The sequence below is a fragment of the Sapajus apella genome, unplaced genomic scaffold (genome assembly GCF_009761245.1).
Source record: "Sapajus apella isolate SASKATOON/1434 unplaced genomic scaffold, GSC_monkey_1.0 scaffold19, whole genome shotgun sequence".
Lineage (NCBI taxonomy): Eukaryota > Metazoa > Chordata > Mammalia > Primates > Cebidae > Sapajus > Sapajus apella.
Genome location: NW_022436959.1, coordinates 17,504,055 through 17,513,862, shown reverse-complemented (window position 1 = coordinate 17,513,862; position 9,808 = coordinate 17,504,055). Strand labels below are relative to the sequence as shown.

Below are 9,808 nucleotides of genomic sequence, written 5' to 3'. Positions count from 1 at the left end.
GGCACATAATCACCAGATTCACTAGGGTTGAAATGAAGGGAAAAATGCTAAGGGCAGCCAGAGAGAAACATCAGGTTACCCACAAAGGGAAGCACATCAGACTGACAGCAGATCTCTCAGTAGAAACCCTACAAGCCAGAAGAGAGTGGGGGCCAATATTCAACATCCTTAAAGAAAAGAATTTTCAATCCAGAATTTCATGTCCAGTCAAACTAAGCTTCATAATTGAAGAAATAAAATCCTTTACAGATCAGCAATTGCAGAGAGATTTCATCACCACCAGGCCTGCCTTACAAGAGCTCCTGAAGGAACCACTAAACATGTAAAGGAACAACCAGTACCAGCCACTACAAAGTAATTTGATCCACTGAAGATTTATACTGGCAAAAATACAGATGTCACACTAGTACAATTTAAAAGTCAAAGTATTAATATTTAAACTTTAACCAAATTTCATATTTTTTGTATTGGGGAAAACATTTCCTAAGGTGATTTTTCTGTTGCTATGTATCTTCCAGTTCATTTTTGTTTAGCCCCCACCCTGTCACAGTACTTTTGTCACAATCTTTTGTTACCAACATTAATAAAAATTTTTAATCAACTAGCCATATGTCTATAGTTTTGTTTGGCCAACTTTCCATAACCATCATAAAACAATAATAGGTAAACCACTGCTAAATTTAAAAAAAGTAAATACTATGCAAAAGTTGACTGAGTGAGAAAATTTTACAAGAGACCACTTTACCTTGGTAGTAACAGGTCTTCATCATCTGGTTTAGGGCATGAATCCACACACAGTTCATGGAAAATGCTTTAGAGCAAAAATGTACAATAAAAATGAGCAAGCTGATTTTTTTTTTTTTTTTTTTTTTTTTTTAAATTTTTTATTTTTTCCAGTTCATATTCAGCGTCCCCCTCCAACAAACAAAAATGCAATCTGGAAAAAGGTCAGCTTTCTGTATATTAAATAACATTTCTTGATACAATTAAAATATGGCCTCTGTTCTAAAAATAGATTTTGGTTACTTATTTTTGCCTCTGGCTGTCTAAACCTATAATATATTCAATGAAAACTGACCTTGAGCTTCATAATAAATAGTGACAGCCAATATATTGACAGAGCTTGACAATAATTTACCCTCACAAATTATCTTTCCTGAAGCAGAACGTGAAATTCAATTAATGGATGACATAACTTTTGTCACCTAAACTGGAAGGAACCTTATGACCTAAAACAAGGTACAAAGATCCACTGTCCCTTGTCTATCTCTGATTAAAAGACTAATCTATGTCACTTCAAAATGGCTCTCTTGATTCCTCAGCATAGAAACCACTTAAGAAGGTCCCAGTGCTTTCCTTTGTTCTAAAAGAACACAGAGAATCCCCTGCTGTATTTGAATTGTGTGAGAGTTAAATGTGCAAAAGTCTAATAACAAAGGTATATTTTCTTATTGAGGATACTCTTCCCAGAAAGATTAAAACATTAACATTATAAAAATCCAATTATTTTCACTTTATACATCCTACCTTATTCAGGTCCACATAAACTAATAAGCCCTTAAAAACCTTCATAGGCACTCAGATATCCAACGAGAGGGACTGCTAGAAAAACAGAGTCCTGGCAGTTGTACCTCTATTTCCCTAAGTACTATCTAAATATCTTTCTGTGGTTTCCCACTTCCAGATTCCACCTATGCAGGGCTCCATGGCAGTTTCCAATCTTCAAATCTTGAGTCTGTGAAAGCACAGATCCCTGAAATGATGGCCTCAAATGACCAGGAGTGGGAGCGCTTTATATCCCTGCTCCTGAAATAACAACCTAACTGGAGTCTCTACTAACTACCAGCACAGACACACCTCCAGCTACCCAGCTGAATTTCATGATTAATTTGATAGCCAGCAATGCCCCTGACCGAGTCTGCATAGATATGGGAAGGACTTCAGTGAATTGGGAAAAAAGGCAGAGATGAGGAGATACCTGCCTTGGGCCACAGATCTATGCAGTTAAGCTATCTCCAGCCCATCAGTACCCAAGGGGCTCTAAGCCACCCCTCTGCAAGTCAGGATGGAATTAGATGATACCACATTTCTGTCTGCTGTAGAGATTCCTCCCAGGGTCTTCAAATGTTTTATTATCTTACAGCAAAAATCTTGAGGTTTGTCAGTTCTTGATATAAAAAAAGCACAGCAATCTGTTTAGAGCTTCCTTGAACCCTCTATTTTAATGTGCCTTTGTAGATAACTCCCACTATCTTATGTCCTTTATCTTTTTATCAGACTTGTCATAAACCCCAATTTTCTAATCTCTTATTGAATAATCTCTATCCAGTGTTGTTTTCCCTCAAACTTGGCCTTCCCCTGCTCATTCCATTCTTAGCCATAGCCATTGAGTTCACCAGCTAATTCCATTCTCATTCTATCCACTGGGTGCACCAGACTCACTCCCCCTTTGTATTATTAAAATATGCCAGGCCAGGTGTGGTGGCTCACACCTGTAATCCCAGCACTTTGGGAGGCTGACACAGGCAGATCACCTGAGGTCAGGAATTTGAGACCAGCCTGACCAACATGGAGAAACCCCATCTCTACTAAAAATAGAAAATTATCAGGGCATGGTGGTGCATGCTTGTAATCCCAGATACCCAGGAAGCTGAGGCAGGAGAATCGCTTGAACTCGGGAGGCGAAGGTTGCGGTGAGCTGAGATTGTGCTATTGTACTCCAGTCTGGCAACAGTAGCGAGACTCTGACTCAAAAAAAAGAAGAAAAAAAAAAACAAAACCCAAAAACAAAAAAACATGCCAATAGAATAAAAAAAGAAGGAAGAGTATTGGACTTTAAAACGAGTTCAAATCTCATTTCTACCATGTCTTATGTCTGAAAAAAAGCATCCTAATCTCTTTGATTCTGAAGTTCTCTATCTAGAAAATCATTTGACCAGGACGTTCAACACAGATTGAAGTACTAGAGGATATTTTAATTTGTCCTAAGATTCCTTAAATTTCTGTAATTCTATGTGCTTTTGGTTCTGTCTATAGGAAAATTGGGAATACATAGCCAGAGGAATTTGAAAACATAACAAGAAACACCAAGGAAGAAAAATCATGGAAAAAGCAAAACAAAAAATAAAAAAGCATTATGGAAGTAGGGAGAAATACTAGCCTACAAGGAAAACAGAACTGGGAAGTTAAATAATTTCTCTCCAAGACTTGCCAAATCTTCATTTTGTAAAACATCCAGTCCTATGGCCAAACTTTTACTCTGCCCTAAGGGCTTTGATGGTTAATTAAAAAAAAAGTTGCTGGTTACCACAAAAATTGTCAAATTTATTAGGACAAACTCAAGGACTAACCTCATTTCTAACAGTAACTTAAAATGAGAGTTCAACTTAAACTCATTAATTTAGACATTGATTAACATAATTAATCTGACTATTCTTATTCAGACCTATACATTGATAAAAGGGCTGCACAGATAACTCTATCAATCTGTACTGAGGACCAAGAGAAAAGATTTGAAAGCCAGATAGGCTGACTTGACAGTCAAACTGTTGGTGAGCTACTTTGTGAACTATGGGATCATGATCCAATTAACCTCTCTAAACCACAGTTACCTATTTAATAAACAGTAGGTTATAAGAAAACACATTGTGATGGCTTTATGAAATAAATACATAGCACATAATAGGGTATTTAGCCCAGAATACAACAGTCAATAGATGTTTTTTTCATCTATATTTTCTTAGTTAACAATTTTTTACATCTGTAAAATCCTACCTGACTGCAGATTCATCGGAACTCCCAGAATCTATTAAAGAAAAAGGTAAAATGCATTTTAAATCAATAATGTATAGAATATTAAAACCATAAGAATGTACAGTCTTGCATGCTTGTAATTTCAACTATTTGGGAGGCTGAGGAAGGAGGATCACTTGAGAAACCCAGAAGTTTGAGATCAGTTTAGGAAACATAGCAAGACTCTACCTTCATTTAAAAAAAAAAAAGTATGCACAGTTGTGTACATAATTTAGATCACTCTTCTTTAAAGTATGGGACTTATGTATACAAAGTATTCCTTTGGAACCATACCTGGGACCTTATTAGAATTAATATAAATTATACCTATTGGTATGTAATTAATGAAGTAAGAACTCTTACCTCCCTTTTTATTTATTAAATATAAAGAATAAATTTATCAAAATTTAATATGTACAAGTGAACTGCAGTATACAAGTCATCCTAGCCAAACCCTATGAAACTGGCTAAAAGTGATATTAGCAGAACAGATAGAATGAGTGACCAGTGTCAAACAGCATGATTTCTGGACCAAAATATGAGGGGGCAGTTAAAACAGAGTAAACAGTAGTACCCCTTATCCACTGTATGTGTGGAAAAGACACACTTCCCATGTTTTTCTCTGCTTTCACATCGCAGCAACAAACATCAACAAAGAAGTCTTCTGTGACCAAATGTGTGGAAAGGTTTTCCCCACCAACAAGCAACCAATCACGTCTGCAGATGACACAAACTGGGTGTCATCTAATTCAGTTCTCACTGCAGATAGCATCTGATTCCACAGGTAAAGGGCTCAGTCCCATGAGACTGCCTCCCTACATCAGTCCTAAGTCTGAAACTCCAGAACTTCTGACCAATCAGCTTCAAATTGGGGTTCTTAGGACTCCCTCTTTGGGTTAAACTGAATTGCTGGAATGGCTCCAAGTACTCAGGGAAACACACCAGTATACTATGAATGACATTGCAAAAGGTACAGATGAAGAGATGCATAGTGCAAAGTATGGGACTAGTGGCACAGAGATTCCATGCCCTCTCAGGACACACCACCCTCCAGGAACCTCCATTTATTCAGTGATCTGGAAGCTCTCCCAGCCCAGTCCCTTTGGGTCTTTGCAAGCTTCAGTACATAGGCATTACTAAGTAATCGCTGGCTGTTGGTGACTGACAGCCTTCAGCCCTTCTCTCCTCCCCAGAGTTTTCAGAGTGAGACAGAAGATCTCAACCCTCTAATCAGCCATGTCTTCAGGATGGTGACCAGTTCCCATCCTAAATCTGCCTAGGAACTTCCAGCCATCGATTGGTAGCACGCCAAAAGACATCACTTTGGAAATTCTAAGGAGTTTAAGAATTGTACACCAAGAAATGAGTCAAAGTCCAAACACAGATTTTACATCTGCAGTTTTGAATTATGTGGTTACAGCTACTAACAGCTAATCGTATTCCAAATATATTACATTGAAAACTCCAGAAATAAACAAATCGTGTTAGTGTGCCAGTCTGAGGAGCACAATAAAATCTTGAACTCTTACCCTCTATCCATCCCAGGATGTGAACCATTCCTTTTTCCAGTGCATTCACACTGCATGTGCTGACCAGCCATTAGTCATCAACATGGTCATCTGCATCCAGCCATCAACATCATTAGGGCCTGAAGGTCCAGGAACACTCAAAGCTGACTATGTTTTTTCTGACTTAGAGTCAGGGGGTGAATAGCGGCCTACCGCTATGTGACAATGCCCACATCATTCACCTCACTTCATCTCATTACATAGGCGTTATATCAGTTCACATCATCACAGGTAAAAGGGTGAGAACCATACCATATATTTTAAGAAACCACATCCAAATAACTTTTATTACAGTATATTACTATAATTTTCAATTGTATTTTTAGTTGTTAATTTCTTACTGTGCCTAATTTATAAATTAAATTTTAACATAGATATGTAAGTATAGGGGAAAAAAACAGTGAGTGATTCAGTCTATTTCTGCTTTCAGGCATTCACTGGGGGCCTTTGAATGTATCTCCCACAGTTGAGGGGGAACTATTGCACTTCCTTCTTTGTAACACAACACATTCTCTCTAGTTCTTTGGTTAAAACTGTTCAGTTTTGGATAAAATACCCTATCACCAGAAGTCAGCAAAACATAGGAATCAGACCAGAAACAGGGATTCTTGCAACAACTTTCCAGCTGCCAGTGAAGAGCTCAAGAAATATTACTGTGTTACGCTGGCCAATACTCTTGGGGAAGGTGCTGGGTGTTTTACTTAGTGGTAGCCATATGCTCTGCCCTACATGTAACAAGGCCCAAATTTATCTGCCATTTCACTTCCCACAGAAAGAACCGCTGGAAAGATTACTGCTTTAAGAGCTTATCCACTCAACCACATCACAGAACAAGACTCTGTCTCAACAACAACAACAACAACAACAAAAAAAAAAAAAAAAAAAAAAAAAAAGAAAGAAATCTAATTGTTTCCACGTAAAAATAAATCTAGGTCCACATTAGATCTGAAGAGTTCACAATGACATGAGACAGGACAGAAATATATTTAAAAATTATATTCCTGGGTTTTGTAGAAATAAAACTTGAATTTAAGCTTTTGTAAGACAAGTGAAGATAAAGAGCAAAAAATGCATAAGTAAAACTTGAAAGGCCCTTTCTTCATCAAGGGCTCATTCACAAACTATATATATTGTTCAAAACATTGGTTCTGAATTTTGACATGAGTAAGTTGCAGTTTCATTCAAGGATGTCCAAGAGGTCAAATAAGACAATGTCATTTGCTATTTTCAGTCTTTTTTTTTTTTTTTTTTTTTTATAGAGAACAGTAAACTTCTTTAGAGAAATGAATTGTCATAACTGTAGGCTAAAGGCTCATGAGTCATAATTCTAAGGGCATTTGTAAAATATGGTGGTTCATGCTTGCATTCTGAACTTCTCAGCCTTAAACTCTCATATAGTAAATATTCACAGATACAAACTGATTAAACAAAAGCCCCTTTGAATCTGACGATAATTTTTCTTTTCTTTTTTTGTTTCAGACAGAGTCTTGCTCTGCTGCCAGACTGGAGTGCAATGGCACAATTTTGGCTCACTGCAGCCTCCACCTCCCGGGTTCAAGCGATTTCTGTGTCTCAGCCTCCCAAATAGCTGGGACTACAGGCACACACCACCATGCCCAGCTAATTTTTTATATTTTAATAGAGATGGGGTTTCACCATGTTGGCCAGCATGGTCTCGATCTCTGGACCTCGTAATCCACCCGCCTCAGCCTCCCAAAGTGCTAGGATTACAGGTGTGGGCCACCACGCCCAGCGTATTGTTCTTTTTTTCTCTTCATTTATCAGCAACAGGAAAGTCTAATTAAATGTGGTAGAGTGGTATAAGGGAATACAATGAAAAGTGTAAAATGAATTAAACCAGAGCTAATCGTATCAATGTGGCTACATCTGGAAAATAGAATACAAAGTACACAAAAGAAAGTGGCAGAAAGATATGTAAAGTGTGGAACCACTCACCTTCCATTTTAGGACACAAATAAAAATTCTGCATATTATTTCTGAGCATCGCAATATAGTTAAGGATTTCAAAAGGGTATTGAAATGGAAAACAGCCAATGATGTTGGTAGCCTCAATGATGTTCATGATGTTGGTCGCCTCTATGCAATTATTTTTTTTAAAAAATTTTATAACAAAAAGTCTCAAAACCACCATTGTAAAAGACTGTCTTCCAGTTATGAATGAATATTTTCATAGTTTTTAATAATCAAATATGCCACAAACACATCCATACACACACATGCATACACAGTCTGCTTGTTAGAACATCTCATTGGCTTCAGATCATCGGTGTAATAACATTAACAGCAACTCTCTAATGTTAATACAGAAACTGATATCTAAGTAAAGCATTCCTTTAGGTAAATATCAGAACTCCAACTAGCATATAAGACACTGGAGATATCTCAGAGTCTCAAAATTCACTGCTTTGAATCCCTGACAAGTATAAAAATTCAATATTGGAAATGTTATGCTATTCAAAACATTAAAATAGAAACATCTGAGTTAAAACATTTTTAACATTTTGTTTTCTTATACTTCTAAGTTTATTTTTATTGAAAAATGGATACCAACAATAACATTGAAAAGAATTAGAAGAAGAATGTGAGTACTTCCAGTCATTTAATGTACTTATTTCCAGCATTCTATTTGTATTGAAAACGTACCTGCTCTCGATGTCTGTACATTCTTTCTTTGTACTGCTTCTCTCACAACAGGATCTTCCATTTCAGTGGTAGGCTGAATGGGTTTTAAAAGAAAATAATAAATCATATGTATTTTATACAATATAAAGTTAGTAATTAAAAATAAATATAATTACCTTCAAGGAAGGATGTTATTCAGGAGGCCCTACAAAGCAAAGTGGACATGTCATCAATTATATGTAGGTGTGACAGGGCCAACCATTCATGCAGTGTTAGTATCAAGCTGAGTCCTCATGCCTGGCTCTGAAAATAATTACTTAAGGTTTTGAGGGTTCTTTTTGGCATCTCCTTTTCTTTGCCTAGGACAGCAATGTGATGGAAATGTACTGAGTAAAATGGGAATATAGGATCCCTAAATCACAATGTTTATATTTCAAAAGTGAGATTGTTTAAAATGCCTATAACTAAAATAGAAAAGTATGGACATTAATGTGAATGCGTTGGGCTGATAAGGATAAAAGGGACTATTAAACAGTAGAACAAATCATAACCTGAGAGAATCAATGTCAAGGCTGATAGTGAATGCTACAGATTATTTAAACTCAAAACATCAGAGGCATTGATGCCAGAACACCACAAATATTTATCATGTGCTTCCCCTTGTCCTGTCACTTAGGAAATACACAGTTGGGATGCCAGTTCAGGTGAATGTGTGATTCACCTCTCATCAAAAAAAGTGTACTAAATTGATTAGCTATGATACAAACTTATGAAATAACAGTTTCAAAATTCTCATTTACCGATGACCACGTGGCTACCGAAGCACCTACATTTCTCATATTCTCTCATTTGACCTTTTCTTAAGAATTCCTTGATCCACTCATGTAAGACTTAAAACACATCAAATAAACCATGTAGAATAAGCTTTCAGTATCAAAATAGTTATCAAAAGAGAAAACATTGAATTGTCACAGTCTTGATAGAAAAGAATAAACTTTTATATTTCAAGATCAGTGAGGTATTAGAAAATGACAATTTTGGTAGTCACAGAATAAATTTTATAATATGACTGCTTCTAAAATTAGCTAACTTTGGCATGTCATCTTAATCTGTAAATGACTTTTATAAAATAGCTATCATATCAAAGAACTGGCTGACCCCCCCCCAAAATAGCCAAAATGCAACTTAGTCACATCTTATTCACTCTTGTCAATGAAACTTCTTGCTCTGAGGCCTGACAGTTATGAAGAGAAATTAGCTGCTGTGGTTTACCCCAATTCTAGCACTCCCTCCTGCCTCCAGTACTCTCCACAGCAATAACCGCTTTTGCTAGACTGGGCATATGCCAAAGGAACTAGAAGTGAGGTGTTTCAAGATTTCTTGGATTTAACTCCAAAGTTCCCCCAACAAATTCCGTTTTCTTCTCCTGTCTTTGCCCTTTCAGAATCCCTCTTCCTTTGCAAAAGTAATCTTTAGATCTGTCATCCTGATGCTTCTCTTCCTAACTGCTTTTTATAGATAATTGTGACAACTTTTTTTTTTTATCTGTATTCAGCAGTAGTATACACCAATAATTTCTTTTTTCATCTCATTCTGCTTCCTCTGTGGCTAGAATCCTACTTCAGAAATAAAAGGAGATCAATGCCTTCCCTTGATTCTGTTATTTTGTTAAATAGCTGTCCAATGCTTCTTTTTCCAGATTTCTCTAAAGGAAGGCTATTTCCTTGTTATTCAGAGCTGTGTCCAAGGAACAGCACCACCACCACCTGAGTATTCCTGAGAAAGGCAGAAACCCACACGTGCTG

At 36.8% G+C, this 9,808-nt stretch overlaps 1 long non-coding RNA gene across 1 annotated transcript; it reads right to left on the bottom strand.

The window, feature by feature from the left end:
• Positions 1 to 348: 348 nt before the first annotated feature.
• On the bottom strand, positions 349 to 8,257 carry LOC116557534. Its single transcript, XR_004271557.1, has 4 exons — positions 8,180 to 8,257; positions 8,025 to 8,097; positions 3,775 to 3,805; positions 349 to 811 (listed from the first exon to the last, which is right to left on the bottom strand). It is a non-coding gene; the product is annotated as an uncharacterized LOC116557534 (long non-coding RNA).
• Between the last annotated feature and the right edge of the window lie 1,551 nt (positions 8,258 to 9,808).